The following is a 13506-nucleotide window of genomic DNA, read 5'->3' as shown; positions in this document are numbered from 1 at the left end:
TTTTTGGTGTACGTTTTGCCTGCATCTCTTCATAAATTAGCCGCATCCTTCAGTGACAATAGGATCATCAAAACCAACATAAAACACTAGTGTTGATAAGTCTCACAGGTGACTGGGAAACCTAGAAATGTCTACCAAATGTGTATCTACAGCCTATAACTGGCTATTATTATATGACAAAAGCAGATCCTACTGGAAATATGGATTGACCTTTTTATTATATTTAATAATAAAAGCCACAGGACAAAATATGCAACTGCCTGGCATATAACTGTATACGACAAGGCTTTATGTTTGGCCTATACATAGGGAGCTTTTCGAAAAGTATCTGATCATATACAGAAAAAGAAAAATGATAATAGATCCTTAGTTGATCTTTGATCTAATTGAATTGAAAAGCAGACTGACCACTAGATGGTGCTCTCATTCAGTTAACAAATTAGAAGCTCTGTTGAGCGCTGCTTTGATGAGTTCCACAACATTGTTGGTCTAAATATGATCCCTTGGATGTGGACCCTTAATCTCAGAAATTTAGTAAAATGACAGTGATGGTTTAAAAAGTATCTGTTGAACTTAAAGTATTTGCATTTTCCTTACTAACTTCCATGTTTTAAACCAGGAGATGACAGTGCCTGCGCTTATGACTGTCAGGAACGTCCTTCTCCACAGCAGCGCCTATAGTGCTGTACAGTGTGAGCGGGGAGGAACGCCCCCCTCCCTCTGATCACAGTACTTGTCCATAGATGAGTATTATAAGGAGGGGAGGGGGCGTTCCTCCCTGCTGACACTGTACAACGCGATAGGCCAGACTGTCAGCATACCTCCCAGCTTTTGAAGAACTGAAAGAGGGACAAAATGTGCGGCGCAGAAAATTTAGCCCCGCCCACTTTTGTGTTGACTCCGCCCACTCGTTAATTTTTCATGTGCCCGCACACAGTATAATCCTCCTACAGTCACCCGTAAATTATATGTCCCCCCTCTATGTGCTGGTTCAGATCACGTGACCCAGAATCAGAACCAGCCCAGAAACCCATTGTTCATCTTCGATACAGCTGTAGGAAGTATAAAAACCCACAGCCTCATACATATAATTCTTCACCACCTCCACCAATTCTAGTTCTTATCATCTGTTAACAGGTGCTGTTGGAATTTTATCTCTAGCCCTCACCATTCCCGAGCAACAAGCGCAGTTAGTTTTGGTGTCTGATGTGCTATTTAGACAATGTAATATCAGAAGGGGCCTGACACCGCCCTCCTGACAGTACAGAGCCTAACTAGTATATCAGGAACTAAAATTGCTTGGGAATGGTGGGGGCTAGAGAGAAAATTCAAGGGGGATGTTCACACATGGGAATTTGATGCTGAATTTGTCAAGAAGAAAATTTTTCTGATCTTCAAATAGCGACAAGGATTTTGACACTGATTTTGAAGATGATTTCGATTTTGAATTTGAAAAGGAATTTGAAGCAGAATTTGGGGAAGAATGCCACTGCATTTTGCCTTTATTGGGCAGGGCCAAATTCCACAGGCAGATTTCGACAAATTCTGTGTTAAATTCCTTGTCCAATTCCACGCCAACAGAAAAGGTATATTCCATTCATTTCAAGAAAATTAAAAAAAAAAAATCAGCTAGCAGAAGAAAGATTTCAGGTGGAATTTGAAGCGGATTCTGCTTCAAATTCAGCATCAAATTCCTACATGTGAACACCCCCTAAACAGTACCAGAATCAGTGGAGCAGAACCTATTATCTGTTGTAAAGGGCTAGAGGTGGCCCCTTATGTATCCATAATGTATAATGCCACCCAATGCCCCATATAATGGTATGGTATGTCCCCATTTAGTACCCCTTTATTACCCTATATAGCAGGCATGTCAAACTCAGGGTACCCTGAGGGCCACATGAGTAACAAGAGGTTGTTGTGAGGGCCACACACAGCAGCTAATGGCTAGGGCCTAGGGGACTGATCACTAATACCATGCATTGCAAAAATTTAGCATTTCTACTGCAGGCTACATAGAGTAGCCTACAATAGAAAGTATAAAATGACAGGCTGGAGCCTCACAAGGCTCCCGGCTGCCATAAAAATGCACGCAGGCCCCGAATCTTGCTCCGGGTGCCTGCGATTGCCGGTAAAATGGCACCTCAGTTAAAGCTGGCAGACACCATTATTGTGTTGGAGTGCTGGGGAAGGGTTGGAGTGCTGGGGGGGGGGGTGCTGGGGAAGGGGGGCTTCTGGATGTCAGACAGACATCAAAAAGCCCCCCCTCCCCAGCACTCCAAACCCCCCCCCCCCCCCCCATCATCATAAATCTAGTATTTAACCCCTAGGGGTTGAATACTTGAAAAATCACAATTTCTTCTGCAAAAGCTTACCTGCTTCTGCTCTTCAGCCTGCGCAGCGGTCTTGTGAGACCGCGTAGGACGCAGGCACACCTTGGGTGCGGGCTTCATTACATGGCCACGTCACCCAGCGTGTGGGGAGGAGGGGGCGGAGCAGGCAGGGAGACCTGCTCTCTGCGAAGGGTGAGGGGCGGCCGCTGGGGACGCGCTGCGTCCAGCAGGGCCGCCCCAATCCACCGCTCACTTTCCTTGTACATCTGCGGCCCGCACAAAAGTCTCAAACTTTGTCTCTAAAGTTTAGAGACAAAGTTTGAGACTTTTGTGCAGTAAAGGTCCGCATGCGGCCCGCGGGCTGCATGTTTGACATGCCTGCTATATAGTACAGTGCATCCATATGCCCCCATATAATGGTCCCTAATCCTCCATACAATACAGTGCTGCCTTATATTTTACTCTCTCCGCTTTATGGGAAGCAAGCAGAAAGGACAGATTTCACTTTCTCAGTGCAAATGAGTACTCACCTTTTATAGAATTAAAACAAGCAACATGCATTTACAGATGCCCAGTGGCAGTGCCCAAATGGATGTCTCTCCTGATACGATGCCCATTTGTCCAGGGGGTAAAGTGCATAGCAATTATAGCAAAGAAAACAAGCAAACAAACAACCTCTGTGGCAACATTCCATACGCAAAGCAGACAGTGCTGCATGAACTAGGAGATCCAGGTTTATTGATATACTTTGGAAGATCACATTTTGGGGTGGGAAGACCCTTTTTAAACATATAGAAGATGAACAGGAACAGCACTATAGCAGCGAAGGGGTGGGGGTCTATGGATCTACAACTGGTAATTGAAAGTGAAATCTGCACTTACTGCTCTGCTTTCTCAGTGTAATGAACGTTTCCATCTATATTAATAGAAGCACTCCTTGCCAAATTTGCTTCAGCCATCTTCTTCAGATTGGCCTGCAGATGGAGTAGCATACCAGCCAGGGACAGAAATAGCCTTGACAGGCTGGTTAGAAAGGCCAGCTCTGTCCTGGGGAGCCCCCTGGACCCAGTACAGGTGGTGGATGATACTGTGCGTGGTGAGCTCCATGCTGGAGAACAACTCCCATCCCATGTATGAGACCGTGACAGCATTGAGCAGTACTGTCAGTGACCGACTGTGTCACCCTAAGTGTGAGAAGGAACGCTACAGGAGGTCCCAACCATGGTCAGGCTACATAATATACATCAGATGAGGCGAAGATCACTCCGCACAGAGAACTAAATGATCCTGAAGTCTTCTTTCTCTTTAGCTGCTATGATTCCTAGTATTTTTCTCAGTATATGTGTGTCTCCTTCTGTAATATATTACTGTTATTATCCTGCACCCATATTATCCATGCTGCTGTAACACACTGAATTTTGCCCATGGTGGGACTATTAAAGGATTATCTTATTTTATCTTAAACTTGACTGGGCCCAATCACCTGTCCGGGTTTGATGGGTGTTGTTGCCGGTCCTGCTGCCAATAACAGCCGTGTCCTAGTGTTGCTGATCAGGTGACTAGCCAGAAAACAATCACTGGTTGGCTGATCACATCTTTTATGCAGATTATCAGCAGAACATTGGCGTGAATCAGAGAACTACTGCCAATAATCCATGATCCAGCCAAATCACAGCAGATCGATGCAACCAGGCCAGTGCAAACGAGTGCCGATCAACACAGAATCTCATTGATCGGCACTTCAAGGACCAAAATGTGGTTGTGTAATACAATCTCAATACGGCCTTAATTCTTACTGCAATCCACGTCAGTTATTCCGTACGATTTCTATATGTTCCCACTTTATTACGAAGAAAGAATCAGTAGATCACAAGACATTTCTACAAGGCCACAGAGTGAGCAATATCCTCATGTATCGATAAAACCTGATAAGACTGAGGACATAGGAAGTTACTTAACTACTGTTTTAGAGAAGTAACGTATGTCTTGTGAACATATCTAATCGCTCTATGTAGTTGATAAGAGAAGGCGGATGTGACTGACTTCCTGGTATTCCTGACACCTTCCTAATCTCACGCATAATAATGCCATATACTGTCATAGTCACAGGACATAGAACACTGACTTCACAATGATGGTCATAATTTCATGGCCGGTGACTTTTATGAAACAATCACTTGGGATGTGAATGGGATGATGGGGCCATATCTTGAGTCGGTGTTGAGATTACTCACATTTAATGAGTCTGCCCACTAAGAACAAATATGTTCTCTCCCAATTACAAAAATTGCAGAAGAGGCAACAGGAACAAGTTACTTCACCACTAGGGGGGGTTGCTCTCTGAGCTCTTCTAGTGCTCTCCAGAGACTCTGATAACTAGTTCTATATGATTCTGTCTATATTGTTGTATCACAATTGAGCTCCATTTGATGTCTAGGGAGTTGCTTTGCATGTAACTGTGCACTCCATTACTGCCCGGTGTGTAAATATATCCTAAGGAGTCACAATTATATGTTCCAGAAAAGCAAAGACATTGGCACCAGGGCCTTTACCCTTCACTCTGAGCTTTTGCAGCTAGCTTGTTCCTCTTGTTACTTATTACCATAGATTGCACGGAATTATTGTATTATTGTACCTAGAGGTAGTCCGTGACGTCACATCAGACCATGGTGTGATCTCAGTGGACACACCCTAATTAGTCCTTCTATAATGTTACTAATTTGCATTGCCCGAGATACTTAACCTTTAAGGCAAACCTCTAAAGAACATTGTAAAAGTCACACATGTAGGGACAGCAGGATTATATAAACATTGTGCGCGGTGTCGGTGACATGCAAGTGATAAGTATACACTAGGCAAACACTGCTGAATGGCGAGAGTCGCAGTCCGCTATGGTCCTACTCCTTAACAAATATTATATGTAACCATAGGGGCAGATGGAATTATTTTCCTCCTGGAACTTCATAATTAAAGGGGTTTTCCATCTCCAAAATATTGATGACCTATCATTAAGATTGGTCGGGATCTGACCAGCCCACCTACTGATCAGCTGTTTGAAGAGGTGACTGTGTCGTCTTTACCGCTTACCAAGCATAGAACCATACATTGTATATCACCTGTGTTTGGGAATGCAGGTCAGGCATATTCTGTTGAATGTGGCTGACCTGCAAACAAGCTGTGTGAGGGAATAATGTGATGTCACCGGCCTATGAAGCAGAAATGGCACTTACTTAAAGAAAATCTTTCACCAATACCAATCCTTAGGATCTGTTAATAGGTGCTGCTTCACTGCTTCTGGTACAGTTGGAATTTTTTCTTTAGCCTCCACCATTCCTGAGCAATAAGTTTTTGATAGTTTTGATTCCTAATATGCTATTTAGTCTCTATACTGTCAGGTGGGCGGTGTAAGGCAGGAGCATACAAGGGGTGTGATACTGCCCTTCTGACGCTACAGAGCTTAAATAGCACATCAGGCACCAAAACTAACTGCGCTTATTGTTCAGGAATGGTGGGGGCTAGAGAGAGAGTTCCAACTGTGCTGGAATCAGTGGAGCAGTACCTGTTAACAGATGCTAAGAACTAGAATTGCTGGAGTTAGTGAAAGGTCCTCTTTAAGTGCCACTGTTGCTTTGAAGAGCTAATCGGCAGGAGAGTTGGATTTGTGCTTATCTGGTATTAATGAGGATGCATACACCTTAGATTGCTGTCAGATGGCAGCAAAATTGGTGGGTTAGGATGAGTTTTGTCTAAGGGCACCATAGAGTACTAGACATTTTTTATCAAATACTAAGTAATATATCTTGTACTTAAGATTTGTGACTGAGAATTTATATTCACTCTATAAATTTATATATCAGGGCTTAATACTAAAGCCTTACTCTGGGGTCCAACAAAGGACAATATCTGCATGGAGTTTCTATGTTCTCTATGTGTTTACATGGGCTTCCTCCCATACTCCAAAGTCATACTGATAGTGAATTTAGATTGTGAGCCCTATTAGGGACAAAGAGAATGGCAATGTCACTGCAGAATATGTTGGCGCTATATAAGCTAGAGAAACTAATTAACAAGTAAGTGTTGATAATACCAGATGCATTATTAAAAAATAAAAGTATATAAAACAATGTAGATCTAGCAATCAAAATAATCAAAAGTGTTAGTTCATTATATTGATCTAGGATAGATAAATATATATATATATATATATATATTGTAAGCCGATGGCTGGTCAGGTAATGGAGGGGGTGTACGTCTCACCCAGACTACTAAGGTGGGTGAGATGAGAAAACACCAGAAAGAACGGTTCTCAGCAGACAACTTTCGTCTGCTGAGCATTTTGGTAAATGCTCAGTATTGGGCTGGATTTTTTAGGAATGGCAGGTAGGTTGGTAGGGGGACCTGTCATTCCACCCCCCTCCAGTCCACACTTTGGGGATGTTCCGGCAAGACTCAGCTGCAGAGAATCTGCTCATCAAAGGAGGCTTAAGAAGTTCCTCCAGCAGCAGACTTTGGCAGAGCTTGGCTGGATTGCTGACAGAGAGGTCATATTTTTGGAGCTGTGTCCTGAGTGATTTAACTGGCTTTTTGATTTCTGTTATCCTAGGTGAGGTAACCTATTCTATGTTTAGTTAGAGCCTAGCTGGGCAGGTATTTATTTTTGTATTGTTTCCTTTTGTTGCTGAACTGTATTTTTGAGTGAAAATAAAATTGGTGGAGGATGCGGGCATACAGCGGTTGCTAGGGGCAATGACACGTTCAATCCTTGCTAGAGAAAATTTATATATATATATATATATATATATATATATATATATATATAAAATCTATATGATCATTTAGTTCAAATATATTCTAATTGAGGTCACAACCTAGGAAGCCTTGGCGAAACTTGAAGCTGCGGGGGTGGCTGTGATTAGGAGCGGGAATCAGTAAGTGAGGGCGTGGACCTGCAAACCCCACAAACACTGCTATCATTATATTCGGGGGTCATTATATTCGAGTATGATGATCGGAGAGGGCTTGGAAAGGTGAGGGAAGATAAAAAAAACACTGTTACTTACCTCTCCTGTGCTCCTGCAGGCTTCAAGCCTGTTTAGTGACGACCCAGACAACATGTGGCCTGGGCATGAATCATTATGCATCGCAATGCAGGTCCAGCTCACAACATTGAAGATGTCCAAAATCAGTGGGGAGTTCGCTGGAGCCTAGGAGAGGTAAGTAACATTGTTTTTTATGTTTGCATCCTCCCTGGGTCTCCAATCATTAATACTGTGTGTGCAGGGGCCACTATGGGGCATAATAGTGTGTGCAGGAATGCGGTTTGTGCAGGTGGAACAGTTGGGGGTGGGTATGTCAAATGTTCGCCTTGGGGCCCAGTTATTCCTAGTTAGGCCACTGGTGGTATATTTTATGTGGCAGTGGGACCTTTGGCTCAGGTTCTGGGGCCCGATAGCTATTGCTACTTCTGCAGTGCCTATAGTTACACCTCTACCAGGACGTACAGTAATTTGTCAGTTAAAGATTACATTGTGGGTCCATGTGGTACCCAAATCTATCCAAAACCTACAATAGAGGAACATTTACTATATTTGAGATGAGTTATGCGGTTGGATAGATTCAGTCAGGAGTACCATGTAGGCCCCATGGAATACAATGCCATTCCTGTTCTCTGGTCTTGTAGTGGCTTTTCTATCCTATACCTATTCTTGCACTGATTAGTTAATTATTAAATGTCTCTTCCTCCTTCGTCTGCCAGGCTACAATTAATTACTTTTACAATTACTGTCCTAGAATCCCATTTGCAGCCTCATTGGTCCCACAGCACATTAGCAATGTCTCCCATGTTACCCCTAGCCTGCAATTCTAGGCAACAGGAATTGAAGTGGTTTCATGTAGGCCTCTCAAGTCACGTCTATGCGCAGATAATATACTAATAATACCGTACATGCTTTTATCTGATTTTTATTCTTGCTGATAATTACTTTATCTGCCAATCTGCGACTGATGTCTGGTGGGATTCTCTATTGCATTGTATAGGTAACTAATCCACAAATTGGTCTTGACTTGCATTAATTGTTGGGGGCCTATTTATGGAACAACGTTTCCATAGAGAGGAAGGTATAACCATGGTGCAAAATCCCCTATGGTTATTTATGACAGTTGTGAACGCAGGCGTAATGAGTTGTAATAATGCCATATATAATCCAAAGTGCTCTAAGGAAATGGCCTGTGTTTTAGATTGTCATAATTGATTTGCTATAATATCTATTGTTATAGTATTGGATTTTCCTGGGCTCACTACATTACATCTAAGGTTAGTCAGACTGAGGTTGAAGCCTCACATTGCGAAAATACTGCAGCAAAAACCCTGCATTTTACAGTACTTGCAAAGTCAATGGGATTCTGGCTAATTCCATCCACACTTTGCAGAAAAAAATCCTCAGCAGAAAAGCATAAATTGAAAATCGCAGTATGTCTATTATACCTGTGGAAATGCTGGTGTGCGAGGAGGAAAACCCTGTGCAAATGCAATAAAAAAACACTGCGTTTCTCTACGTGGGGCCTTAGCCTAAAAGTGTTCTGTAGCAGTGTAGCAACAGGAGTTAGAGCGGGTTCACACCTGCACCCGGTCTCCACTTTCAGGTTCCCGTCTTCTCAGTGGCGTAACTACCGTGGTAGCAGCAGTAGCACCTGCCACAGGGCCCGGGACATTAGGGGGCCCGGTGACAGCCGCTACCGCTGCGTTTTTTGTTTTTTTTAATAGGCCGTTACCGGCTGGAATTACTCCAGCCGGTAACGGGCCCCATATACTTACCGATCCTGGCAGGGGCCGGGATCGGTAAGTGACACCGCAGGCCCCACAAGCACTGTTATACTCGGGGGTCTTTTCGGACCCCCGATTATAACGATCGGAGGCCCGGAGAGGTAAGAAACATAAAAAACACTGTTACTTACCTCTCCAGGCTGCGCGCAGGCTTCGGCCTACTTGCGTGACGTCATATGACCCGCGACGCAGGGCCCTGTCACATGACGTCCCGGAAAATGGCCGACGGAGAAGAGGGGAGTCGGGAGAAAGGTAAGTAAGAGAGTTTTTTATGTTTGTATCCCCCCCTTGGGTCTCCGATTATTATACTCTGGGGTCTGAAAAGACCCCAGAGTATAATAATTGTTCATGGGTGTCCACTATAGGGACATAATACTGTGTGCAGGGGCCACTATAGGGACATAATACTGTGTGCAGGGGCCACTATAGGGACATAATACTGTGTACTGAGGCCACTATTGGGACATAATACTGTGTGCAGGGGCCACTATGGAGTATAATACTGTGTGCAGGGGCCACTATAGGGACATAATACTGTCTGCAGGGGCCACTATAGGGACATAATACTGTGTACTGAGGCCACTATGGGGTATAATACTGTGTGCAGGGGCCACTATAGGGACATAATACTGTGTACTGAGGCCACTATGGGGTATAATACTGTGTGCAGGGGCCACTATAGGGACATAATACTGTGTGCAGGGGCCACTATAGGGACATAATACTGTGTACTGAGGCCACTATGGTGTATAATACTGTGTGCAGGGGCCACTATAGGGACATAATACTGTGTGCAGGGGCCACTATAGGGACATAATACTATGTACTGAGGCCACTATGGGGTATAATACTGTGTGCAGGGGCCACTATAGGGACATAATTCTGTGTGCAGGGGCCACTATAGGGACATAATACTGTGTACTGAGGCCACTATGGGGCATAATACTGTGTGCAGGGGCCACTATGGGGACATAATACTGTGTGCAGGGGCCACTATGGGGACATAATACTGTGTGCAGGGACCACTATGGGACATAATACTGTGTGCAGGGGCCACTATGGGGACACAATACTGTGTGCAGGGGCCAATATGGGGGCCAATATAGTGTGTGCAGAAATGCGCGGGGGGGTGGCGGCGGTGGTAGGGGTCAGTAGGTCGAGGTCTTCAGCGTCGGTCGGGGGGGGGGGGGGGCATGTCAAAAGTTCGCCACGGGGCCCCGCCATTCCTAGTTACGCCACTGCGTCTTCTGCCCGAGAAACTGGACAGGAGATGGAAATCGGCAGTTTTCAAACCCATTCATTTGAATTGGTTTGCAAAGTGTCCACCCATGAGCGTCCATGGGCGAAACCGTTTTTTTTTTAACTGGACACAAAGTCGGACATGCAGGACTTTGTGTCTGGTTAAAAAAAAAAAAAGTTTTGCCGCAGAGACCAGAAGACGCTCACATGCCCTCATGGAAGGACTCTGAATGCCAGGTTTCCATCTTCTGTCGGCAGAAGACAGAAACCCACAAAGCGTTGACCGAGCGCAGGTGTGAACCCGCCCTTAAAGAGATTTCACTTAGGCTAAGGCACCACGGGACGTCCCTCAGCCAAAAAGCTTATATTTATAGGGAAACTGCTGGCGTTTCCGTAGATATAATTGACATGCTGCGATTTCTGAAACCTCAACGGTTTTGGAAATCGTGGTGTGCCCGCACAGCGGTTTTTACTGCAAAGTGGGCATGGGATTCGCTACAATCTCATCCACTTTGCACTTACTGTAAAACGTCAACCTGTGGGGTCCCAGCCTAAAGGACAGATTTTTACATGTTGGGAAAACTGGAATACATACTCCTGTGTTCTGACCCCCACGGGGAAATTATGGGAAAAGCTGAGCAGTGCTGCTCTACGCTGCTCCTGTATCTTCCATGGGAGGTACAGAAACAGTCTAACATGGCTGAGCTACACTGTTTCCATAGCTTTACGGCTACAGAAACAGTGTAGCTAAATTTGCTACATTATTTCTGTAGCTCCCATTCTCTTCTATAGGATTTAGGAGAACAGCATAGAGCAGCACTGCTCCGTTATTTCTGTATGACCCAACCTAGGGGTCAGGAGAGGGAGCAGTTACTTCCATTCTGACATCGAATTGCCAAGATGGGAATAACCCTTTAAATCCATTTAGTGAATCCGTCTAACACATGCAAAAAAACATAAAATGGTGGAGGGTCTCAATCATAAAACTTATCAAGATAGACTTGAAGAACTTAATCTCGGAAACAAAGGGAAAAGGAGAATATGACTGAAACCTTGAAATATCTTAGGTATGAATACATTTCAGGATGGAAGAACAAGGAGCACAATCTTAAATGAGTTGGGGGGAAGATCAGAAGCAATGTCAGGAAATATTTTTACAGGGAAAGAGAAGAAACTTCTAGGACATGTGCTTGGGAAAGTTACAGAAAGTGAATACAAAGATGCCTGGGATAAACACGTCTATCTTAAGATAATATTGGAAGAATATAAGGGCGGACTAGAAGGACCAGGGGCTTCTTCTGCTGCCAATCCTCTATGTCTCTAGATTAGCAGTTTTAGCTGTCCATTTCTTCTTTTTGTTGAGTTGTATCTACAGCTGTTGTCAGTGACTACCGTTTGGACATCTCTCTCTAGAACATGGTTACTTGGTGATATGACAGATCAATAAGCAGACAGACTGGACTGACAGGCAGGACTGGTTTCTGATCATAGATCCCACAGATTGTCCATGGGATTGTAGAAATTGTTTATGTCGGAAGGAATGCAGACATAGCAAATAGAAAAACTAGAAATTTACCCTTTGCAATTCCATCACTCGGTTGTTTTTCTGTCTCTCTCAGCATTGTACTCATCTGCTCATCCGTAGAAGGGTCATGAGTAGAGATGAGCGAGTACTGTTCGGATCAGCCGATCCGAACAGCACGCTCCATAGAAATGAATGGAAGCACCTGGTACTTCCGCTTTGACGGCAGCCGGCCGCTTAACCCCCCCGCGTGCCGGCTACGTCCATTCATTTCTATGCGAGCGTGCTGTTCGGATCGGCTGATCCGAACAGTACTCGCTCATCTCTAGTCATGAGCATTATAGAACTAAGTGATTCCTTTATGTCTATATGTGACACAATGACGAACAGACACGACTGGTGAGCCAAAAGATAAAAATGAGGCCCCTTCATGCCTGACATCACCCCGCTCCTAGCCCCTTATGTAGACCACATTTTTATGCCAGCTCTTACCACCCAATAAATGGGCATAAAATAAACCTGGAATGGGTTTTCTCTCTCTATTGGGCTCCTACAACTGACTTGGAAACACAAAGTTGATATCAGTGACTAAAACCTACAATTGGCCATATCAATTAGGTTACATTCACCTCGGTCTGATGAAAATCTGTGAAGAAAAAAGTCCTGCCTGGATTTTCCTTGGTGGTTTCAGCTTTAATAGGAAGGACTCCCAACAAACTTAATTATAGGCAATGGGTTCTGCAGGGCTCCATGTGTAACTGCTGTTTTAGTAGTTTACCTCTCTGTTGTTCAGATCTCCTGGCGGATCCAAACAAGGGAGATACAACACTAGTGTGAACCAAGCATTAACTCGACTGCTGCAACTGCATCACAGACACCGCACAGTGTGACTGTATTCCTAAGGGCTCGTTCACATCTGCGCCCGGCACTCCGTTCTGCAGGTTTCCGTTTCCTGCCTCTTATATTTGGGCCCCTTTAGTTGGAATATACATTACATTCTGCACATTTTAGACTGCTCCCGACAAGCATCATACAGGTATCCACAAGTTCAGAAGTAAGATTCCAGTAAAATCATAGCTCCTTGTTTAAAACTTAGCGTTTATTGATTGTAGACAAGATTCATAAAATCATAATCATTCGTGTGATAAAGCACACTAAGTACATGCAATCGATGGAACAACAGCTGACGCGTTTCGAACACAATAAGTGTTCTTAGTCATAGCTAAATGCATGTTGCCACAGTGCTCAATATATACAGCCAAAAGAGTATAAAGTAATAACACCTGCGGCTTGAGGCCAAAGTAAATTTAACCCCCAACACTCCCATGCCAGTAAACCTTCACATGGAGTTACACATACAAATAAAAATAGAACAATAAAAAACAAAAAAACAAAAACCAGCGATTGTTGTAATAAATATAAATCACATTAAAACATTATCAAGTGAACCAGGAGGCACAAAATAAAGTGATGTATTAGCGATTCGAACTTGGAAGAGAACAGACAGAAAATTGAATGAACCTATGATGAACTGATCCAGCTTGAGGATCACGCTGCGTGTTGAATAAATGCTATCCTTACAATAAACT

Source organism: Leptodactylus fuscus, chromosome 1 (assembly GCF_031893055.1).
Source record: "Leptodactylus fuscus isolate aLepFus1 chromosome 1, aLepFus1.hap2, whole genome shotgun sequence".
NCBI classification, from domain to species: Eukaryota; Metazoa; Chordata; class Amphibia; order Anura; family Leptodactylidae; genus Leptodactylus; species Leptodactylus fuscus.
The sequence above is the reverse complement of the archived record's forward strand: the minus strand, read 5'-3'. Positions refer to the sequence as shown.